Source organism: Erpetoichthys calabaricus, chromosome 3 (assembly GCF_900747795.2).
Source record: "Erpetoichthys calabaricus chromosome 3, fErpCal1.3, whole genome shotgun sequence".
In the NCBI taxonomy this organism is placed as follows: Eukaryota; Metazoa; Chordata; class Cladistia; order Polypteriformes; family Polypteridae; genus Erpetoichthys; species Erpetoichthys calabaricus.
In genome coordinates, this window is record NC_041396.2 from 119,807,576 (window position 1) to 119,833,539 (window position 25,964).

At 37.9% G+C, this 25,964-nt stretch overlaps 1 protein-coding gene across 2 annotated transcripts in view; it reads left to right on the plus strand.

Annotated features, from left to right (window-relative positions):
* The first annotated feature begins 975 nt into the window (after positions 1–975).
* The window catches only part of fam120b (family with sequence similarity 120B), a 318,887-nt gene continuing 293,898 nt past the window's right edge, over positions 976–25,964 (plus strand). Inside the window, exon 1 of one of the 2 annotated variants that reach the window (XM_051924265.1) lies at positions 976–994. The gene's annotated coding sequence lies outside the window, so the exon portion shown is untranslated. The other variant, XM_051924264.1, reaches the window with a different exon arrangement.

The window sequence follows — 25,964 nt, forward strand, 5'->3', positions numbered from 1 at the left end:
TTTGAGAGAGGGTTAATATTCCTTTTTCCTGTTTTGTTTTCATCCCACAATGAGCCTTTTAGTTCCGCTGTGCAAAACACAATGCACACAGACACCAGGCTGTGAATGAGGACTGAAGCAATTTAAACAAGTCAAGCTCTCTCCTCCATTGTAATATGAGAGGAATTCTTGCTGTTCGACTGCGCTGAAGTCAGCAGCGTATAAGTCAGACAAAGCTTTGCCATCAAATAATGGTAACGATTATATGTCAAGGATATATATTAATACCTGCTAATAATTTTCCTTCAGTTTAGTTTACTATCCTGGTTTTTCTAGTAAAGAAATGTGATCATTATACAATAAATAAGGCAGAGTTTTCTGTTATTACAATCGAGGCGCTGTTCAACCCGTGAGTCTTGTCAGGTGCAAAGACTGCAAGTGCCCAAGCAACGGCAGAAATTGTTCTTTAGTTCGCTCAGTTACTTGTCCTTCTTGCGTCCAGGTGCTAGACCCGCTGAGACCGCTCTGTTTTGTGTTCGATCCATTATGGGGTATTAAGTATGGTCTAATTATAGTTGTCAGGTAGATTGGTACGCCTTAAGTAGGCTAGTTCAAACAATTTGTCGGCAGGCTGATCATTAATATTTTTAAAATGTATATATGATTCCAGGTTGGTGCAACGTAATTAAGATGAACAAAAAATTGTCGACGAATCTCCTGATTGAGGTTTTACGAAACAAATGTCTTGCAGCGTATCACTGGCATAAAGTTTGCGACTGTTAGTTGTACCTTCGTATTTATTCAATTGATTGATCTATACTTTCATGTTTTTGCGCTTTCAGAATTACCAAATTGATCCAGTTTTTGTATTAACTGCATCGGTTTTAAACATGATTACATCAGTCATTCAGTGAAACTATTTACCAAAACAGAAGCACGTGTTTGTAACACCAAACTGCGTCTTTCTGAGTTACAGGGTGACGTGCAAAGGCGTGAACCCGGAAACGGATATAACGTAATAGCTAGAATTGGTTGTTTGCTTTATCTTTGAAATAACTAAGAATTGCTGAACCGTTTTTACATAGGTTTGTTTATCTACAACTACTATTAGTGTTTGTTTTTTTTTAAATAGTACATTTATTCATACACGTGGGTCAGTTTTATTGAAAGTAAGAAGAACTGACGCTCTGATATACCACTGTCTTCAGGTGTTCTGAAGTCGAAGAGAGTGTACAAAAACAGGAGTTGCACTATCGTCATTAATCCGCTCTCTTTCTCCTTGACATTTTTTAAAACAATCTTATAACAGTAAGTACCTGTGTGTCATATGGTTGTTGTGATGTGGAAGAAGTATTTCTTTGTTTCCTTTTCACCGATTTAGAAATGCTATATTCATATTTTCACCGGTTAGAATGTAAATTACAGTTAATAGAAATGTAGTGTTATATATTTCACTTCCAACATGATCCATAAAGAAAATAAAGTTCAGAAAAAAATAATGTTAAAGTTGTTATAGTCGTTAGTATAATGTAAAAAGCGGTGAGAAACTAAAGCTACCACGTCATATTGTTTGTATTTCTCATGCAGTTTTTAAGTTTGACTAACTTTTTTTCTTTTCCCAAACGAAGACTGAAATAAAAGTGAAACTTTGAAATATTTTTGCATTTATTTATATGCACTTGTATTAAAACCTAATTTCAAAACACTAGTTTTAAACTCTTGGCTTTGAGGAATGTGAAAAGGCCAGATTAAAAAAAAAAAAATACGCTGTCAGTTAAAGCACAATGGCAAGTTACACAAAGGGGTACACGTTACCTTTCAGTCAAACGATAATAAACCAAACTTTTTTCAGTTATCAACAGGACAATTTTCATTTTCACACCTATTATCTAATCAAAATCTCAACATGAAAGCCCTAAGGTTGTTTTAAACATTTTTAAAAAAAGAATGTTAGTCTGCCCTTATATATGCAGTACTAACTAAATATAGAATTTATATATTCAGTAACATTTATTGCCTTTGCTGTACTACTTAAATCCTGTGTGTGGCTTATTCAGTTTACCCTGCATTCTAATTTTGTATCTGCTTCTTTACATCCTTTCTTTGTCATTTTTCTTTAACCTCTTTAACAGCCTTACTCATCCTTAAACGTGGTTCTTCTTGCTCAAATTTGATAGCACCTTCTCCATCTCATCACCCATACACCCGATTAACAGTCTTTTGCAATCATTGACATATACTTGTTAAAGGCAGTGGATTAACAAAGTAATTAATGGAGTAAAAATGTACTTTATGAAACTGATGAAGACAACATCTGATGCTCTTTTGGGTTACATGTAAATCATTAATGTTCCTATAAAGTGTGTGCTTGTTTGGTGAAGAGTTTACAATGTATTGCAAATATAGGCATTATGGGTAAATAACTAGGACCATATAATGTGCAGAATGCCAGGTAAAATACTTTTAAATTATGTACTGGTTATAGTGTTTGGGAATACATCTCCATGTATGCATTCTCTGAATTAACTAAATTCATGCAGGGCTGTGAAAAGCACTGAACAAACATAAATGCAATGGTATTGAAATTATCCACCAGCAGAAAATGATGGAGATGAAACAGTAATATCATCAATTGTATTTATTACAATGGTATTATTAATTAATAGTAGTATTAAGTTATAGTTGTATATTGCAGCTTTCAAATGTGATATTTTTGCAATAACAGAAATCACATTGAGCATTAGAGACCATACTTATTATAATATGCAATCAAGTTTTTTATAAATGATTATTTACACACAGCCTTTTTAAAATGCTGTACAGGTTGTCCGATGCAGGGCTCCAGACTGTGACTAAAATGATCACAAATGCATCCAAAAATGGGCTTTGGTGATTATCATTTTTACTTATTTTACCAGTGGTGAATGAAATCATTGAAACTTTAAGCAAATTGTATTGTAGCAAATGCAAAAGGCCATTTTTTTGGTATTGTTGAGTGGATGTGCCGTTAACATATGTGTCGGTATGGGCTCCCCCTTAGATGTCTATGAGGCGCATTCCTCTAAAGTCTGTTTTGTACACTTAACGCATCTGCACTGCATGCGAAGGACGTGTGCCAGAAATGATGTCAAACTTGGAGGAGTGTGAAAAATATTTCTATGTATGTGGTGTAGTGGCCGTGTATTCCAAAAGGTGAATTTCAGCAAAAAGGCTGGTTACCCTTTTATCGGAATATTTAATGAATGGCCGATTTATGATGCAACCAGTCATCAAAATAAAAGGAAGGTTTGAAATTTACCTGAGAATATTCAATTCAAAGGCGCAAGTCTCACCATCTTTAGAGAGAAACTTTTAAGTTGCATGTTGAGAAAACAGTGGAGGTTACAGTCAATATGAGAGGTAGTACACCGCAAGGAAGCTCACATAGGTCTGAGATCATTAGTTGCTTTTCAATCTACTATCCTGATTCATGGACAGATGATTTAACCACATTTTGGCGAAAATTAGACTGACACTTTAACTGGTATGATGAAGACTTGTTGAAGAATGCATTTGATGTCAAGGCTGTACAAATGGAATGGAGATTACTAAAAAATTCTGATTAAAGGCCAATTCTGAGACATCTTATAAAAGTTTGTGGAAGTCTTACTGACGGAAGCGTTTTATTGCACAGATTTACGCTATATTCTACATGTTGTTGAGATCATGCTTGTTCTGCCTATTTCAGCAACTCGCTGTAAACAGGGCTTTTCAGTACAGAAAAGAATAAAATCAAAAGTGCGAAACTCATTCAATGTTTCAACCTTGCAGGGTATACTGTAGTCACAATCAGCACAGAAGGTCCATCAGTTGAGCAGTTTTCCAAACCCTGTGTCAAACACTAGCTTACTTCAGTCAAGAAGAAAGGAAGACCAAATTACTCTGGATGGTCTGTGACACTGGCTAAGAGCTTGAGTAAAATACACAGTTCTTAATTACTGCACATAGTATGAAAGTTACCCAAATCATCAAGACAGACATAACAGCACATGGAAAGGATGCATTACATAGAATTTTTTTTCCTTTTTTTTTTTTTTTTTTTTTTTTTTTTTTTGACCCACTGGATCCTCAGTTTGTCACAAATGCACTAGGACATACTTGATAGTTTTTTCGATTGTAATAATAATCATTCGTTAATTAATAATAGTATTTATCACTAGGTAAATGAAACTCTTGAATGCAGTCTGGCATTGAATCAGTAAGTGCCTTTGAGCCTCGGTTATGGCTGCATGAGTGGTAAAATACATGTAGGATTGAATTCAGTTCACTGAACCTTGATGGGATGGCTATTTAGTAGTTGTGTTTCAGATTTTTTTTTCTTTGATGGCAGAGGTATGTGTCTGCATGCCATTTCTTCTGAGGGAAAAATCACATTTGAAGTCCGGTCAGGTGGTTAACATTGCACAGTGTAGCTGATGGTCTGTCATTTAACACTCAGTGTTACCTATTAACAGATTTGTGCAGTGTTTGCTCTGTGATATGTGGTCATTTTCTGGCATAAAATAAGTCTTCCATACCCTTCTGGATGGTCCTGTCTATTTCCAAAAGTATGTATGCTTTCAGGTTCTCACTGGTGCAAGACATATTGCACGCAGGAGTTATTCTATTTGTTTGTTTCTTTAACATTTCTGACATGCTAGCTTCATGTATGCCAATGATCCATCTTCTCCTGAAGTCTGATAGCTATTGAAAAATTGCTGTTTTTCATTTTTTAGGCTTTACGTTTTGTGAAAAAATGTTGTTTTGATTTGATTTTTTTTATTTTTTACAAAATCATCTAGCAATAACTTGAGCCATGCCATGACCTCCTTTACACTGAGTCTTCAGTCATTTTATACAAGTGCTTGTAACCATTGTTTATATTTGGTGGGCGTTGAATGTTACATTCATGATGGTGCAGTTTTCATGGTTGCTATTGTAAGACACTACATAATTGACCTAGGCATTGTTTGCTATAATGATGTTCAGTATGTTCCTGGTTAGAACAGCTAATGTAAATAACTTTATTTGATTAGTTTTATGTTAAACTAGGCACACTACCTGTCAAGGGCAGGTAATAGCAAATATTTTTGAATCATTCTATCTTTTCCCTTTCGTGTACTGTCAGTGCCTTTCTTTGTATTTGCAAGTATCGGAACCTCTTTTCACTGGTCTCTCTCTTGAGCATGTTTCTGTAAAGCCTGCATCACAGGCTGTCATTATTTTCGAGGCAATTTTCTCGCTTCTTGACCACATTTATACTTGCTGTCTTTGAAGGCACCGCTCTCAGCATGCCTCCTATGTGGTTTCTCCTTCTTGTGTGTCTAATACTTGCACTTCCTCTCGGTCCCATCAACAAAGTCAAACTGACCAGTAATATTTCGCCAAGGGATAGGACACATACAGACCTTATTGTTTTTTATTATGTAGAAGATGTTTACTTCATATCTTTTTCCACATTAACAGATGAAAAAGGTGAACACAAAATTTTAAACACTTTCAAATTTGCGGTTTCCAACATTTTACCCTTTTGTTACATACCTCTAACCATATGCTAGGTAATAATACTTGAAACTTGATTTTGTATTTAAATTTCCCAATTGTATTCACCCAAGCAGTTCAATTTTAGTGGTGTTAAAAAAAAAAAAAAAAAAAAAAAAAACTGTGCAAAACAGACAGAAATCCAAAACATTTTTAAATTAATACATTTATACAGTTTGTTATATAAACCAATTACAAAAATTTAAACACAAAATAAGGGGCAGCAGTCCAAAACCCTCAGACAATATCAAAAGTTCCACAGGTGCAGCATATCCACTGTGTGTAGCCTTGATCAGATGCAGATACTTGAAATAGTCCCCAAAATTAACATTGGAGCTTTGCCTCGCCGGCACGTTTTGTACAATGTCAGTCCTTCATTAGTGCGCTAAGTGGCTTCAGAATCCTGTTTAGGATATAGCTGCGTGTAATTAACATCAATACAGTATTACTAAGTTACAATTTGTAATTTAAAATTTTGGTGCAGTAAAAGTAATGCTCACAAAATGACAACTTACCAAGTGTACACAGGTTGGCACTACCTTGGTTGGTCATCAGTATTTTAAACGTAGATTACTGCTATAAAGATGATTAATTTTATATTAAAATCAAAATGATGAGAAACAATAAGTGAAAAGTACACAATTGTAATACATCCTAATGAATAAACCAAACTTGGATTCACAAGAGCTGCGTTTACTTTTACCAAAGAGTCGGAGATAACAATTTAGTTCAGAGGTCATTAGCCCACCTGGAGTAACTTTTCCCAATTTGTAAATCCAGTATACCTGTCTTTCTAATAAATTATCTCCTCCTCTGGGATGCGGTATAACCATTTCAATAACTAAGTACTTCAGCTGTTCTTTGGTGTGCATTTTATCTTTTAAGTGTCAGGGTGCTTTTCAGAGAGATGGAGAGTGTGTGTGTGTGTGTGTGTGTGTGTATATATATATATATATATATATATATATATATACAGTGGTGTGAAAAACTATTTGCCCCCTTCCTGATTTCTTATTCTTTTGCATGTTTGTCACACAAAATGTTTCTGATCATCAAACACATTTAACCATTAGTCAAATATAACACAAGTAAACACAAAATGCAGTTTGTAAATGGTGGTTTTTATTATTTAGGGAGAAAAAAAATCCAAACCTACATGGCCCTGTGTGAAAAAGTAATTGCCCCCTTGTTAAAAAATAACCTAACTGTGGTGTATCACACCTGAGTTCAATTTCCGTAGCCACCCCCAGGCCTGATTACTGCCACACCTGTTTCAATCAAGAAATCACTTAAATAGGAGCTGCCTGACACAGAGAAGTAGACCAAAAGCACCTCAAAAGCTAGACATCATGCCAAGATCCAAAGAAATTCAGGAACAAATGAGAACAGAAGTAATTGAGATCTATCAGTCTGGTAAAGGTTATAAAGCCATTTCTAAAGCTTTGGGACTCCAGCGAACCACAGTGAGAGCCATTATCCACAAATGGCAAAAACATGGAACAGTGGTGAACCTTCCCAGGAGTGGCCGGCCGACCAAAATTACCCCAAGAGCGCAGAGACGACTCATCCAAGAGGTCACAAAAGACCCCAGGACAACGTCTAAAGAACTGCAGGCCTCACTTGCCTCAATTAAGGTCAGTGTTCACGACTCCACCATAAGAAAGAGACTGGGCAAAAACGGCCTGCATGGCAGATTTCCAAGACGCAAACCACTGTTAAGCAAAAAGAACATTAGGGCTCGTCTCAATTTTGCTAAGAAACATCTCAACGATTGCCAAGACTTTTGGGAAAATACCTTGTGGACTGATGAGACAAAAGTTGAACTTTTTGGAAGGCAAATGTCCCGTTACATCTGGCGTAAAAGGAACACAGCATTTCAGAAAAAGAACATCATACCAACAGTAAAATATGGTGGTGGTAGTGTGATGGTCTGGGGTTGTTTTGCTGCTTCAGGACCTGGAAGGCTTGCTGTGATAGATGGAACCATGAATTCTACTGTCTACCAAAAAATCCTGAAGGAGAATGTCCGGCCATCTGTTCGTCAACTCAAGCTGAAGTGATCTTGGGGTGCTGCAACAGGACAATGACCCAAAACACACCAGCAAATCCACCTCTGAATGGCTGAAGAAAAACAAAATGAAGACTTTGGAGTGGCCTAGTCAAAGTCCTGACCTGAATCCAATTGAGATGCTATGGCATGATCTTAAAAAGGCGGTTCATGCTAGAAAACCCTCAAATAAAGCTGAATTACAACAATTTTGCAAAGATGAGTGGGCCAAAATTCCTCCAGAGCGCTGTAAAAGACTCATTGCAAGTTATCGCAAATGCTTGATTGCAGTTATTGCTGCTAAGGGTGGCCCAACCAGTTATTAGGTTCAGGGGGCAATTACTTTTTCACACAGGGCCATGTAGGTTTGGATTTTTTTTTCTCCCTAAATAATAAAAACCACCATTTACAAACTTCATTTTGTGTTTACTTGTGTTATATTTGACTAATGGTTAAATGTGTTTGATGATCAGAAACATTTTGTGTGACAAACATGCAAAAGAATAAGAAATCAGGAAGGGGGCAAATAGTTTTTCACACCACTGTGTATATATATATATATATGTATAATGCTTTTATGTTCCAAGATCCTGCTCCATATGCAGTGTTGATTTTTACCAAAGTAAAAATATGTGCAAGGGCAAAACGACATGTAAATTGCTCCTTTCATTTTGCAATTTGTTAATGTTAAGTGTGTACCACAGATGGTAAGACCGTCGCCTTTAAAAAGATTACTTCAGCAAGTGCTGTTTATACACAGGGGAAAAAATCCAGTTTTGTTCCAAGCATGATGTCACGATCAAAGCTTGATATTTTGACTACTCAATCCTGTATATTTTTGTTGTAGGGAAAGGCAAATAAAGTGTGTCATTGAAAACGAGGTACTAATTGTAATATATGTCAGTACTTTAAAATACTTCTCTTAATCTTGTTTGCTAGGTGTGAGTGAGAATGCATATTAATTTGTCTGACCTTCTCTTAGGAAAAGACTGTAAAAGAAAATCTCTGTGTATGTAAGTGTCTTTTATTTGCAGTTTTTATACAAATGTGTTAATAGCTCCCATCAATGTCTTTTTTTTTTTTTTGGGTAAAATTTTGATTTTAATACATGGTCATAAGTATTCAAGCAGATGCTATGCAAATGAAATAATTGAGTAACTGGAGTCTATTAATCAGAGAGCGGGCAAAAGTGTGTCCCTGTCTGCAGTTTTCTAGTATAAAGAAAATTAGAATTTACTATCTAATTTAGTCAGATATGTTCAAATAGTGAATACAGTGATCCCTCGCTATATCGCGCTTCGCCTTTCGTGGCTTTACTCCATCGCGGATTTTATATGTAAGCATATTTAAATATATATCGCGGATTTTTTGCTGGTTCGCGGATTTCTGCGGACAATGGGTCTTTTAATTTCTGGTACATGCTTCCTCAGTTGGTTTGCCCAGTTGATTTCATACAAGGGACGCTATTGGCAGATGGCTGAGAAGCTAGATTGCTTACTTTTCTCTTGCGATGACTTTCTCTGATCCTGACGTAGGGGGATTGAGTAGGGGGGTTGTTTGCACACCTAGACGATATGGACGCTCGTCTAAAAATGCTGAAAGATTATCTTCACGTTGCTATCTTTTGTGCCGCTGCTTCCTGAAACGACATGCTGCACGGTGCTTCGCATACTTAAAAGCTTGAAGGGCACGTATTGATTTTTGACTGAAAAACAAACTGTCTCTCTTTCTCTCTCCCTGCTCCTGACAGAGGGGGTGTGAGCTGCCTCCTTCAACAGCTTTGTGCCGCGGTGCTTCGTATACTTAAAAGCCAAACAGCCCTATTGATTTGTTTGCTAGAGATAGAGAAAACAATCTATGTAACATTCTGTGCTCCTGACATGCACTCCTTTGAAGAGGAAGATATGTTTGCATTCTTTTAATTGTGAGACAGAACTGTCCTCTCTGTCTTGTCATGGAGCACAGTTTAAACTTTTGAAAAAGAGACAAATGTTTGTTTGCAGTGTTTGAATAACGTTCCTTTCTCTCTACAACCTCCTGTGTTTCTGCGCAAATCTGTGACCCAAGCATGACAATATAAAAATAACCATATAAACATATGGTTTCTACTTCGCGGATTTTCTTATTTCGCGGGTGGCTCTGGAACGCAACCCCCGCGATGGAGGAGGGATTACTGTAGTGGAATCATTGTATTTAAGTGTGAATCTTAGGTTACTGTCACATTTCATTTTAAATGTATGGAACATCAAAGTTCATCTGTTGTACCTAACAAGATTAGGAAGACACTATCAATGAAATGTACCCAAAAAGAAATGAATTATAGAAACTGGTTGGATTCCTTGGAATGGAAGCCATACAGGTTTGCAATGCTAGGGCTGACAGCTGTACCCATTGCTGCTCCCCTATGTTGATATTATTTTGCCTTCAAATGTGTGGAAAAAAAAATCCATTCATGGCCATAATAGTTAATTGAAAATTTTTAAAATCAATATAACTAGGAATAAATGCTGACCTATAGTTAAGAGACAGTGGCAGGAGATACTTTTTGAGGTATGTTGGTATAAAGTGATTCAGTGTCCATTTTATTTTTTATTTAACGTGAAAGGAATACAGCCAAAGAAAACCAACATAAATAACTAATTTTGAGCTATATAAGAACAAACGCAACAGCACCCTGCCGCATATGAGATTGCTATTTAAACAAAAACACAAAAAAGGGAAAAAAGTCGCAGAGTAAACTGATACGCACACCACGCAGGAAAGCTAAAATTAGTAAACAAAAAGAGAAAAAACAAATAAAAAATGAGGAATGTTGTACATGCAGAAAGTTTAAGAAGGACAAGATTATAAAATGAAGACTTATAGATAGCAGGAGAGACTATGGCAATGGTTGCAGTTATTAACAATCTCTGCTGGGAGTGAGTTTTTTTCTCTCTCTCTCTCTCTGTGATCCTTAACTGGTGATAGGACAAGGTTTCCTCCAAAGCCCATACACTGCTGTAGGTGCCTCGGGATTTTGGATTGTGTGTATAATGCCTTACCATGCTATTTGGTCCGTGGCTATGGCTTTGGCATCACTGAGGCTGAGTTGCTGGTTTTATCCTCCTCAATTTGTTTGGACCTTGTCTTTTTAGGTGCCATTCTTTGAACCTTCCAATCCTCCGGGTGTTTCCACCAGAGTAGCTTAGATGTGGCTGAACCATCTCGGCCTTTTCAGTTGTGTTTCCTCTTCAACTGTTGGTTGGTGGTTGCAGCTTGTCCGTATGATTTCATTTTGAAGAAGGAAGGGTACGCCCAGGATCTGCTGCAGGCATTGGGTTTGGAAGGCCTCGAGGTTGTTCAAGTCTTGTTTGAGCAGGTTTCGGATCCATAGAGGAGAATCAGCAGGATTAGTGTACGGAAGAGGCGGATTTTAGTCTTGAGGGAGATGTTGGGCTTACTCCACAGACACCACTTGAGCGAGGTGAATGTGATTGTTGCCTTGTTCATCCAGCTGTGGACTTCGGTGTTGGATGCCTCTTTCTTCTCTTGGATCAGTGACCTCCAAATAGTTGAATTTTTGTACTTGTTCAATTTGGACCCTATCAAGGTGAACGTTGGCCTGTTATCCATCAGTTTTCAGAGCTTTGGTCTTGTATGCATTGATCTTTAGACCATTTGACTGGTCGGTATGGGTGATGTCGTGGAGGATATTGGTGGCCTTGGTGTCAATGTCAGTGAAAATGGTGCTGTCATCTGCAAATATCAAATCGGTCACAAAGTTGTACTTGTACTGGGCACACATTCCAGGATAGATTCTGATATCTGCTTTTGTTTTCCATCCACATTGTCCGAATAGTCGAGCATTGCAAATTTGTTGGATATGGTCATTTGGAGTTCTTGCTTGATTGCTGGATTCCCTCAGACACGTCCAGTTCAGCTTGGCTGTTGGAGATTTCTTGCGCTTTGCCCATTTTGAGTCGCAGTTGTATCTTAGCACAGACTATGTAGTGTTTGGATCCACAATCTGGCCCTCTCATGGCACAAACATCCTTGAGTGATGATCTGAATCGAGAGCTGATCAAGATGTCCAGATGGCCGAATTTTTGAATGATGGGTTTCGTCATGTGAGCTGATGTTTGGTGGGATGCTGGAAGTGGCTATTCCCCACAATCTGATGGTTAGATGTGACAAAGAATAGCAAATGCAATTGATTATCATTGACCTCACCGTGGCTGAATCGGCCCATTGTTTCTTCCCATCCACACCGATCTGCACCAATGTGGACATTGAAATCTCCAGCCAATGCAACAAGCTCGGTCTTCGGAATCATGTCTGTCTGTTGGAGCTTGTTTTAGAAATCAACCATGGGTACATCTGAGCTGGTCTCAGTTGGTGTGCAGACCGATAGAATGCAAGTCTTGATGGTACCATCAATGGTAAGAACTGCCAGAGAATCTGATATTGGTTGTAAAGCGATTTATGCTTCCGTTAGCCCAGCTATCCACCATAAATCTGACACCTGCTTCTTGTTTTCTGCTGCCAGAGTAGTATAGCATCATCATTTAATCAACTGCCATAGATGGTCCCAAGCCTTGCTGCAAAAGGAGGATGGTTGGTACCCCGCCAAGGGGCCGTAAAACCTTTGTATGAAACTGATCGAATACGGAACAAACATGCACTCATGCTACCTGGGGATGCTGGTGAGAAGTGGATTACTGGCCATAGGAAATTCATTATGCTGAAATTGGAAAACCCACATTGCCGCATGGAATGTACAAACTAGAGGGGACAAAGAAATGGAGAAAGAATCGTACAGAGGGATTCCACTACATATCTCCAGAGAGCTGCAGCTGGAGGCCATTCTAAGAACATGTGAAGAAAAGTCCTAGGGACTTTAAGAAGACAGAGGTGACAAAAGGACAGGGATTTTCAAAGTCGGTTCTGGGGATCCACTGTGGCTGCTGGTTTTTGTTCCAGCCAGATTCCTAATCGGTGACAACTACTTATAAACCTTATCTCACTTAATTAGCTGGTATTTTTGTTTCTCTTATTCTGCATTCATTCAGTAAAGCACAGCAGCATAATTTTTGTACATTTATAAGACATTTAGAAATCTTTCTGTTTTTGGTACAGATTTAAAAGGTTCACTCTCTTTTGTTGATTTTCATTATGTTTTGCCCTTTCTCTGTACAGTTTGCTCCCTTCATTGTGTCTTTAACGACAATTAAAAACTAACAGAGCAGATATCCAGGCAAACAAAACTGAATTGTGAAAGGCTGCAACTACTTTAGCATCAGATGCACAAATCAGTAAATAATGGATTAATTAAACAATTACAACACCTGGAAAAATAGAATGAAAATCAAGATGAAAATATTGTTAAAAAGAAAAAAATACATTCCCATTATAATTGTTTATTACATTTTAATATTTTTCTTTTTAACCAAACTTAGTTTTCTAATTTCCTATATTGTTCCCAAAACACAGAATCTAGGAAATAACAGTTCACTTACAGTAATTAGCCCAGGAGTCCAATTGAAACAGTGGGTCCAAAGACCGAGTTTGAAAACCCCTGATGGGATCTAATTCTAGTCCCATTAGATGGTATCTCTGGAGAGTAGGGTACCGTTTGTGAACAAATTTAATTTGTATGTGCTGGTGATTGGGATTTTTAGAACAAATTTTAATATTTTGAAAGATGTTTTTTTAGCACAACGCAGATAAGGAAACATCTGTTAGCCTATTAGACATGATTGGGAGAGTTTTGAGGGAAGCTTTATGGAGAAGGGAATGGAGACCAGATACTTGTTTGCAATTATGGGAAAGGAATAAAGTAAAGGAGTACGGGAAATGCATTGGAACAGGGGAAGTGAAGGGGACTCCACATGTCCTGAGCACAGACCTTGGCTGCAAACGGAAAAAGTAGGAAGTGGAAGGGATAGGATGCCTGGATCAAAGAGAGAGGAATGTATTCAGCTCTGACTCATTTAAATGCATCTCCAAGCACAGATATATCAGACTGACACCAGGGGGAAGAAATTGGATGACCTCTGATAGTTAGGGCAGAATTGCAAACTAAAGTTTGTTCTAGAGTGTGGAGGTGCCATCTTGGCAGTGGACCCACCAATTTATCAACATTTCTCCATGTCTGAAGTGCATAAGAGACAATGGGGCCAGCAGTAGGAGAAAGTGACTTTTTTATTAGAACTGAAAATGAAGTTGCACAATAGGGGGAAATGTATTTTGTCTCTATAGGCAACCAGGAAGGAAGATACTGGGGACAGCAGGTCCAGCTCCAGACTGGCCTTGGACTGTCACATCACAGTGGAGTGTTTAATAGATGATCTCTTGTAATTCCAAAGGAATGAATACACCGAGACTAGGTGCTTCACCCCCTTTTCTGCTATGAACAAGGACCTTACCAGCTTTTGTACTTGCAGAGCTCAAAAATGATAACCAGAAAGGGTACATAATACAGTCGTAGTATTTGGCAGGTTATATCAGTAAAAAGCTTACAGAATACACGGACAATACTGATGCATCAAACAGTAAGTAAACTTAATGGCTGCCTAGAGCTCTCCCAACATCACCTTTACCCTTTTGCTAATATTAGACAAGCGGACAGGATACAGTGCTTGTTGTTTTTTTGTAATCTTGTATTATAAATCAAAGTGATGTTCATGGTACATATAAGACTTTGTTTTGCAAATGATACAACACAGTATCACTAAACAGGTAAATTACAAATTATGCCACAGAAAATATGGGGGAAAATTTGCATAATGTGCTGATCCTATAAATAAATTTTATCTCTGATCCAGTAATCAGATATATACAAAGTTTTCAATTACATTTTTATTGCCTGCTTACAAACCTAATCAAACGACACTGTTATGTTTAAAATTGTACTGATATACAGACATCCAAATTTTGACCAAGGTATTAAGCAAAAGCATCATTTGCTTCTAGTTTAGAATTTTTTCCACTATGTAAGGTATCCTATGCATTGTACCTCGGTATCATTGTTGATTGCTAAGCACCAATCTGCAATGCCTTTGCTGCCTGGTTACTACAAAAGCAAACATTTCCTAAATATAAGTGCTTGGTATAACAAATTCAAACATTCACCCAGTTCTGTAAGAAATACCTGATTAGGTTTGCACTTTACTGACAGAATTTGTTTATGTCCCAACTTTGTTGTTTTTCTTGTTATGCTCACTGTCTGTCTGGGTTTCAAGATTTTACCAAAAAAAAAAAAAAAATTTCTTTAAGAACAGCAGGTGGTTTATAGACACTGATAACAGTGAATTGACTGTATCACCTGCAGTACTAATTACACATTCTGCAGGTGCACTGGTGCCAAGGGTATATAGATAACTTTTGGCAAGGTCTGCAAAGGAAGTTATACCTGGAGATTAAAAATGAAATATTTTCACTACTTTTAAGACATTACCATCAAGTGACAAACGGTCTCAAATGCATTTCTCTTTAAACAGACTTAATTCTGATATTTTAAAGGCTGGCATGGATGTTTTATTGTCTGGGTTTTCTTTAACTCGTTTCTAGTATAACGAAAACAGACAAAGCAATATCAAAAGCCAAATTATAATGTATACTGTACATGTGTATTGTACAATAGGCTGATACGTGTTCTAACCGTAGAGCCTGATAAAATTATTAGTTTTGGTATATTTAAGCATGAATTTTAAAAGATGGTTTCTCTGTCATAGTCTGTCGTTTACAGCAGTGTTTTGGATATACTTCATGCCTTTTATTTGATAAGTAGCTTACAGAGTAGTTTTTGTTCCTTTCGCAGGGCAGCAGTGGTGACTTTGATTTCCCAATGATTTTGGTGTCTTATGTCTTATTGTATACATGCACATTATGGGATCTTTAATTCAAAGAATTGCAATCACAGCAGCTTGCAGTTCCAGTAATATTTCTAGCTTTCGTATACATTGTTGTGGTGAGTGATAATGTCGTGCTTTGATGTATGCCTAAGAAATCTTAGGGCTCATTTACACCTAAATGTATTTATAGCATTGTAGCGATAGACTGGAATGCACCTAAGCCATCCTCTTTAATAAAATCCCTGTGTGCGTCCATGTGTCCGTGTGTATGTCTTCTGGTGAAGTACGCATGCGCGGGGCACAGTGCCATGCTTCAAAGGCCGCCTGATGTGCCACACAAGACAGAGAGGGCGGGACCTATAAAATATCGTGCGGCCGATCCAATCGGATTTCAGTAAATGAGGTAAGACCTAAAACATAACGCATGAAAAATCCAATCGGGTACTGAGACGCTGAGACCAGCTTCCCCAAAGAGGTGGGATTAGTGTTTGTGGTTGTGCAAGTGTTCACTCTGAGGATGTCAGATTTGCGATTAACAAACTTGGCCCGGTTAAAGTATAAAGTGTGTTCATGATATTACAATAGGATGACTTTTAAATGTAGATTTATTTTCGCGCACATAAAATCCGTTGCTGGTGAGATGCCATACATATAATAATCAGCTGCACGCCAGCACAGATTAAAATACTTGCTGGAGAGACGTATTACTGTGAGAGAAAATTAAAGGCACACAATACAGTGACGCATATTACAGCCACATACAAGCCAGTATTACTGCAACAGAAAATAGACGGTCCTTCAACATTTAATATAGACTGTTCCTACTAATGTTTATGCACTACTATTCTAGCGCCCGTTATTGTAATGGGCTTGATGTATAGTTTGTAATATTATTTGCCAGCATTTAAAGTGACACTGTTCACAGCTACAGTAAGCATTTTAGTAGCAAGTTGTTTAGAAACCTCCTGTATGCAGGTTTTCGAGCATTTTCAGCCAAATGCTTGTTCTACAAAAATAAATGCTGGGGAAAAAAGGTTTTTGAGGTATTTTTACAGTGTTTTGAAAGGATGTCAATGCCTGTTCTTGTGTTATGAGCCAGGAGTTAAGCAGCTCAATGAAATTAGAAAGAAAAAAATAAACTGGTTTTGTGCATGTTTTGATCGTCTAGTGACATTCATTGTGGGAGAGGTGAAGTGTGCATGATTTGAATAAGCTTAACCTTTTCTTTACTAGCTATCACTAGATTACCAGATCATGTACATGTACAATGCTGCATTGACAATAGCAAGGTTTTGTTTTTTTTCTTTTTTGCAAAATAATGGAATTTTTTTTTTTTTTTTTTTTTTTTTTTTTTTTTTTGGGGATAGTGGGAATAAGCTTCTGTTAGTATAATGAAGAGACTACCACTTAAAGCTGTACTTGTGTGTTTTAAAAGCGCTGAAGTTATATAAGACATTTTGGAGACGCAACAAACGCGTCTCAACACTAGAACACCACCTCACAACTGACATCATTTCCTTTACCATTTTGTCAATCATATTTTCCCTGTAAAATGCTTCAAATATACCTCAAAGCTGCCTGAAAAACACCCACCTGCCTGTGATTGATCATAATCAATCTGTGTTCTCTTTCCTCCACTACCATACATTACCAAGTGGTTTTCTTTTTTCTGCAAATAGACATTTAAAATCTTTAACTCTTGCCTCCTTGTAAATTTAAAATATGCTCCTTCAAACCCAAGTCCACCATGCACTTCTCCCCAGCTTTTATTCCTGTCTCCAGTGCAACAAATTCAAATGTCACGTGAAAATAACTTTTTCTCTTATCTTTATTTCTAGCTTTTCCCAAAACTCCTCCTTCTGTTCATTACATCCCACTTAGGGTGCATAACCACTGATTGTAAGCCAGATGCTCCCATTAAAAAAAAAAAAAACAAACAAAAAAAAAACCCAATATACGTATCTGTCTTTTTCTCTTCAATTGCACAACCCCCTTTCTCAGTTACTGATGTAAAATTATTCACGCTCCATATACATATATATATATAAAAATTAATATGGTTGAAATAGTTTTACTGTCAAATAAATGCAAAGAGTACGCGACACGTGTTTCGCCCTCATTGTGGGCTCATCAGCACGTGTCGTGTACTCTTTGCATTTATTTGACAGTAAAACTATTTCAACCATTCTATGATCTGCTCCTCACAAACTGAGGGCACTGTGGCGGATGTTAGCAGATTGCTGGCCAACCACAAGCGTTACCTGATAGGTAACCACCCATACAATCAGATTGTGACACAGACTACGAATGCCGTGAAGTGTGTGTGTGTATAATATAATATAATATATCACTAAGCCGCCGCCAGAGCAAGCAAGACACCCATGAAAGCACGCAGGAAGGAGCCACGCCCACCAACTCGGACGCAGCAACTCACAACACCGGGCGTCATTCACGTTCGTCTCTGCTAGACTCCACGTGCACCTCTGAGCCACGTTGACTTTTCATTAGTCAACCTCAGCGGAACCTCGGTTCACACAGAGGCAGCGCCAGAGAGAGAGAGCTGCGCACACACAGGCAGTGCCAGAGAGAGAGAGAGAGAGACACACACACACACAGGTAGCGCGTGCGAGAGAGAGAGACAGACACAGAGAGAGACACACACACACACGAGAGAGACGGACAGACACATGAGCGCGCACACACACAGCGTGCGCGTGCATGAGAGACGCACGCACGAGAGAGAGAGAGAGAGAGAGAGAGAGAGAGACACACACACAGAGACAGACAGTGCGTGCGTGCGAGAGAAAGACACAGGCGTGCGTGCGTGCGAGAGAAAGACACAGGCGTGCGTGCGTGCGAGAGACAGACGCACACACAGGCAGGGCCAGAGAGAGAGACAGGCGGCGCCAGAGAGAGAGAGAGACCGAGGCACACACACAGGCAGCGTGAGAGAGAGGGGGCTGGACTCATAAGGTAGGAAGGCAGTTAAAGAATGCACTGGGCTTAATTTTGTTTTCACTTCTGTTTACACACACACTGTTTTTTTTTTTTTTGTTTTTTTTTAATGAGTTTTAAGAAAAGGGAAAAAAATGAAAAGTGTTTTTAGCCAGTTGTTGGTATTGCTATAGCTCAAACTATTGTAGTGTTAGTTTTCTCAGTTGTTCAAGGTTTTCTCAGTGTTATTCAATGTTTTTACATTTAGTTTACTATTATGCTGTGCATTCTCTGGTTTAATTAACTATATTTGTGCTTAACTTAAAATATATATTTACATACAGTTCGTACAGTCTGGAACTGATTAATTGTATTTACATACAATCCTATGGGAGAAATTGCTTCGGTTCACAACCAAATCAGTTTACGACCAGAGTTTTGGAATGAATTATGGTCGTGAACCAAGGTTCCACTGTATTCTTTTCGGTTATGATGCACGACCGCGTTCACCATCGCAAACTGTTTTACACGCCATGGTCTTAGAGTTGGTGGGCGGGTCTCCGTGACCAGGCGGTGTGTGTGCTTCGAGAACGAGGGTGGACGCGGCAGGACTATCTAAGAAGAGGCATCTTTGTCACGGATGTGAATCGCTGTGTGCGGCGTGTAAAACAGTTTCTGAGGGGTATGCCATGGTCTTACAGTTGGTGGGCGGGTCTGTTAGTTGCTCTTGCGAGCGGGCACATGACCAGGCAGTGTGTATGCTTCGAGAGCGAGGGTGGACGCGACAGCACCATCTAAGAAGAATCATATTTGTCGTGGATGTGATTTGCTGTATGCAGCGTGTAAAACGCTGTATTGTATGTTGCCCTCTCCAGAGTTGCATCTTTTCATTCACCTAGAGTCGTATCCTCAAAACCAACCCCATTTGGACAACTGTGTCTTTCAGGAAGTGTTCACCCATCAATACATAAATTTGCGGCGTATGCTACAGCTGCAGGTTGGCTAGTTTCATTTAATACCACAGTGATGGTAGACCTGTTTAGGCCCTGCACCTAGTCCTTTTTCATTTCGTTTCTAATTTGTGCCGTTGCATCTGAATTGTTGCTAGTATTTAAATGAAAATCATTTGAGTTAGTTAGCAAACAACATTTTATGATCTTTGTTCAATTATTGATTTCTGCAGCACATATTAGTAAAGCATTTTTTTAAAACTCTACATACTTGTGAGAAGGCAGCTGGAACATTCAGAGCTGGGTAAGGGCCCTTGATTTATTGCGCACGGATTTTTCTGGTTCCTGTATTTTTTTTTTTTTTATATAAACTGCAGAATGTGGGGGTGATCTGTTTAGCCCATGTTAATATAAGCTACAGATTTGGATGGGGGGGTGGTGTTTTTTTTTTTTTTTTTTTTTTAAATATAGTATCTTTGAGATTTAGTGTATGTGGTTAGGCTGCAAAAGGAGATTTGTTTCAGTTTCATTTGTACTCTTTGGTCTTGATGATTTCCTTGTAATTTCATGATTGGTCAATTCCACATTAAAAATAATTGCCCCAAATTTCTATATACAATTCTGAAAAAAGTGATGTGATGTTCCTTTTATAATAAGACTGTTTTTAAAATTTTATAAGACAATGGGCTTCAGCTATTATGCTGTAATTGGATGTATCAGTACAGTGATCCCTCGCTATATCGCGCTTCGCCTTTCGCGGCTTCACTCCATCGCGGATTTTATATGTAAGCATATTTAAATATATATCGCGGATTTTTCGCTGCTTCGCGGGTTTCTGCGGACAATGGGTCTTTTAATTTCTGGTACATGCTTCCTCAGTTGGTTTGCCCAGTTGATTTCATACAAGGGACGCTATTGGCAGATGGCTGAGAAGCTATCCAGCTTACTTTCTCTCTCTCTCTCTCGCGCGCTGACGTAGGGGGGTGTGAGCAGGGGGGCTGTGTGCAGCTGTTTCCTGAAGGACATGCTGCACGGAGCTTCGCATACTTAAAAGCTCAAAGGGCACGTATTGATTTTTTTTATCTGTCTCTCGCTATCTCTCTCTATCTCTCTCTCTCTGTCTTCCTGCTCCTGACAGAGGGGGTGTGAGCTGCCGCCTTCAACAGCTTTGTACCGGCGGTGCTTCGCATACTTAAAAACCAAAAAGCTGTATTGATTTTTTTTTTGACTGCTTGCTTTGCACTCCTTTGAAAAGGAAGATATGTTTGCATTCTTTTAATTGTGAGACAGAACTGTCATCTCTGTCTTGTCATGGAGCACAGTTTAAACTTTTGAAAAAGAGACAAATGTTTGTTTGCAGTGTTTGAATAACGTTCCTGTCTCTCTACAACCTCCTGTGTTTCTGCGCAAATCTGTGACCCAAGCATGACATTCTAAAAATAACCATATAAACATATGGTTTCTACTTCGCGGATTTTCCTATTTCGCGGGTGGCTCTGGAACGCAACCCCCGCGATGGAGGAGGGATTACTGTACTGTGTAATGACTGTAAGTACTTTTTTGTATATAATACTAGGGGGCTTCGCCCCCTGCTCGTTTCGCTCGCCAACCCCCGTGTTTGGTTTTCCAGATACACACATTTAAGATTTTTTTTTTTTTCTTTGAATTGTTGCTATTTCATTAGTTTCACTTTAATTTCAGAACTTCCGTAAAAACAATATTTGTAATCTTGCGAGTCCCAATATGCTGAATCTTTTTAATGAGGTCAGGATAGGTTTCTCTGTTTGGAATTTCAGCATAGACAAAATGATCTACATCATCAGTTAATAATTACTTTGTGTGTAAAAAAAAAAAAAAAAAAAAAAAAAAAAAAAAAAGTAGAGTTCTGCATTGGACTCCTGTCTGTAAAGTCGTGCTATTTTCCTCTCACAGTTCCAAAAGAACATGGGGTTACCAAGGTGATACCACAGCTTTTGTCTAGGTTTTTGTACAAGGGCTAGACAGAACATTTTTGACTCCTCGGGTAAATTTAGGTTTTTAAATAAGCAGACAGATAAATATATATACATTAACAAAGTAACCAATAAATGCATGTGCGGTAAACTCCATTTTTGAAATTCTCAAGATTCTTTATTTGTCACATGCATAGTTATACAGGACAACATGCAGTGAAATGCATCCTGATCCGCTTATCAAAAACTGTGCAAAGTTAGAAGAATATCAGTTAAATTAACAAAAAGTCATAGATTGAAAGATAACAGTATAGTAGAACATAAAGTAAAAAAGTGAAATTATGAGAATAAAGTAGAATTAAGTGTTAAGGTGCAATAGTGTAGTAATTATTGTGCAAAACCAAAGTTAGACTGGTGCATAGTTAAATGAGGCAGTTTGTTTGTTTGCGCTACTGCGATCTTTTTTTATATTTTCTAATTTTCCTACTTTCATATCCTTTAACTTTCTCCACATGTGTATAGTGCCAACGTTTTTTTTTGTTTGAGCCTTTCTAATTTCCCTGGTTTCATAGTCTCTAACCTGCTCTGCATGTGTTTAGCGCCAACGTTTGTAAACGTCTTTTTATGAAGTTCTACTTTGTCTTTTACTCACTATCATTTAATTCTGAGCTGGATTGGACGTGCTTCTTTTCCAATTCCACTTGTTCTGGGCTGATAATTACTTTTTTTCTGAATTTGCACCTCGATTATTCTTTTTTGCTTTTTTTCTGTCCAGCGCATTTGAGTCTCTCTTCTCCGCGCTGCTTTCTTCTTCGCTTATATGTGGACATTTAATTTATAACATACTGTCCTTATACGCTTTATATGTGCTGAGAGCCCTGGATCTGTGTGTGCTCAAATCCTTCACAAGACAATGTTTTGCTGCCTATTGTCCTATTTGATAGATTGAAAGTAGGGCGTGTCTTTGGTCTCACGGGTCTTTAAAATGTCTCCCGAGAAGATCATGTATCGTAGACTTGCTTTTTGCTTTCCAGGACAGGATTTCTTTTTATAATAGATAGATTTGTATTGGGGTTCCCCCCCCAACCCCCCCGATGCTAATATTACTGTAGATCACTGCAGCAGCTTCATCTAGAACATGCTATACATCAACTTCTGTTTTACCTAGTAATTGATTTTGGCATTTGTTGATGATCAATGTGAAACACAATTTTGCAGGAAATTGTATTCTTTTAATTTTGAAAGTTTTTGAGCTTGCAGTCAGGTGTTCTATATAGTGATGCCCAGCTGTGCTCTGTGATTGGAGGGTAGAAAAGCAGAAAATGTGGAGCATCCAATGGATGTTTGTTTGCATGATGATGATGAATACAGGAATTACAAAATTGTCAAAAAAACATTGAAGGAAGTCTTCTATATCACTTTCATGTCTAGTGGTCTCCTCTGTCCCATCCATTGAAGGAGACACTTATTTCCTTGCCTAGGCCTTTGCCATAGAAATGAGTGCCTCCATTCTTCTGCATTCAAAATGAACACTGAACAGCTACCAATTGAAAAAGTCTGACGTACTACAGCCGATATAGAAAACATACAAGCCCCAAAAGCAAGCGCGAGCTGAGAATGATCGATGTGGTATTTGGCTGTGCTGTACACAAATATTCTGCCGTGAATACCCTGCATTGGATGGTCCATATTTTCTGTTTTTCTTCCCTCCGATCACAGGTCTGTCTGTGTTCGCGAGCTAACTGTTTCGTAAGTCAGGTAAATAATGTTATATATATTTTCACACATGCACGTCAGAGATTAACATCTTGGCTCATCCTTGGAAAGCAATACCACCATGGGATGAGAGGGTGAGCTGTCGTGAATGGTATTGTCTTGTTCTGTTTTCACAGAGAAGACCCTCAATGAGTGGCAAAAATCACTAAGTCCACATGTGCCAAGGTGTTAGACTCTTCCCAAAAAAGACTGAGTGTGGTAATAAAATCAAAAGGTGCTTCAGCTAAGTATTAGTTCAGGGGGTGTGCACACCAATGCAGCCAGGTTTTTGTATGATTTTCTTTTCACTAAACAGCTATTTGTTTTAAAGGTGGAATAAGTTCTGACAGGATTTCTTGGCTCCCCCGCACCCCCCAATTGTGCGATTGTGACAGGGGTGTGTATGCTTTTTTTTTTATCCACTGTATCTGCTTTTAAAATGACATCCAGCCCCAATTTAAAGGGATGATCATGACAGGCAAGGCATTTGTTTTTATATAACTTTAAAACTATTTAATTCCCATGATTTTAATCATTCATATGACGAGGGTGAAATTTGAGTTTCACAACAATGTCTTTCCCATGGAATTTTTTTTTCCTCTGAAAAAACTACCTGAGTAAATGCTAAAGAGAAAAGCACCACGTATCACATGGAAGTGACTTACTACATTTATTTTATTACATTTGTCTTTTAAATGTCTTTGTACAGAATTATTGGGTGTCAAGTAATTTTTAATTATAATTATTACTATTAATATTTTACTAAATCTGTGTTTCCATGTTCTTTTCTTGATGAGCTCCTGTTGAAGAATTTATTGGTAATAAAAACATATAGTGCAGATGCCAAAACGACTGAATAAACAGCTGATATGTGGCATTTTTAAATACAATTTTAACAAAGTTTATTGTCCACCATCAAATCGCGGAGCAGTAACATGTAATACACCAGAAACCTTAGAACGCAGACTTCATGAAACCGCTGTGCTTGAGGAAACAGTGAGCAGTTGGCTAAGCATGCATGTTTACTGACAGATAGGACAGCATATTGCACATCTGTTAAAAGAGAAACGGTGTGCAAAGGTGTGTGAAAACATGAAAACCGTATTTTAGTGCACTTACACGAAATCAAACTGGGGCACTGAATTCAACAGGGCACAGATATCTTAACAGGGGACCAACATGATGGGCAGATGCATTTGTAATGTTTTTCATGTGTTCTTTCAATTTTGGTTAGTTGTTGTGTATTCAGCCCTTCATTCATCATTTTGGTACCAGCCTTTCCTTGAAATTTACCATTTTGGATACATGACCGTCATGTCGGCTGCACTGCACAGTTCGGAAAATTTTGTCTTTTGTCAAGTATTATCCAGCCTTTAGTAGAATGCAGTTCAAGAATCTTAATGGCACATCCACTATATATATATATATATATATATATATATATATATATATATATATATATATATATATATATAAGTAAGTATAAACAAATGTAAAAGCCCTATTTTTATTTATTTTATGTTATATATATTAATATAATATAATTGTAGATCTTTTAATGATTTCATTCTCCATTGGTGAACTAAGTGGAAATAATCACCAAATCCTATTTTTGGTCAGATTTGTATAGGATAGTAGGATATAACAGTTTCCTAAATACTTGAGTTGTCACTTTCCAGCCAAAACCATAATTTTTAATGGGTAATTCGGTTTTGTGTGCAAGTCTGAGTGAACCGTTTTCTGTGATGCTAAAAATACTGTAGTTTATCTAAATATTTCACTAGAATTATCTGGAATGTAAAATATTACACCTGTTATTTATGTAGATGTCTTTTGATGTGGATTAATGATGTTGTAAGAGTAAGGTGATTTAGTAAACAAGGTTGACTATACACACCTTTGTCCTGCATAAACTGGGTATGATAACTCCTGTTAATATAAGGTATACTGTATAATGTTTTTAGAAAATATTTCAACAAACCACTGACACACAGTTTTTTGACAGTTCACCAAATCCTTTTTTTTTTTTTTTTAATTCTTAGAAAGTCATGTCTTGTAAATTTTTAATTGGTCCAAGTACGTCAGTCACTCACTAAATAAAATTAGTCACCACTGCCATATAGTATATTCCTAGAACAAGTTAATTTAGATAGACGACAAACCACCTGGGATTGGGACCTGAGTGCAGTGGGTGACACCTCAGCACCACACTGGAACAGTGTGATGTTTTTTTTTTTTTTTTTCCCCGGTTGCTGGATTGCCAATCCTGCCATGTAAATTGGCAGAACTGTTTGCAGGGCTGGATGCAGATTAACATCATGCCTAGGACGGAGCAATTGTAGGTTAAGGGCCTTGTTCAAAGGAGTAGTCACTTCTAGCATTTATGGGATTTGAACAGGCAACCTTCCAATTACCGGCGCAGATCCCTAGCCTCAGAGCCACCTTTCCACCCACATGGGGTAAGTAACATATTTAAACAGATGTCATTCTTGGGTGGGATATTCCTTTTAGTTTTAGGTGAGTCCATAATTACACCCAAATTATTTACTTCCACCTTGACTTGAGATCAAGCTTATTTCTAAGTTCTTTACTCTTTCTATTTTGGAACAACAGTTCAGATTTCTGTTTTTTCCTTATTCATGCATGAGGAAATTACTACGTATCCACTCACCAGTGTGTGTACAAATTACAAACATGGTGGTCCAGATCTGCTTATTGGTAGCTCAGCTTTATATGTGGGATTGAGTGTTACCTGCAACTTTTTATAGGAAAATGTATTTGTAAAATTTTGTTGTGCTATGCATTCATGTACTCTTCTACCACAATATAAACAACTAGCCAACCCGGTACGCCGCATAATCAGGCCACTTTTTTAATGATTTTTAAGCACAGGGAAAAAATTAACATTTGAAAAATCTGGAGGAGAGGGGAAGGACGCCCATTACGCCCCATCCGT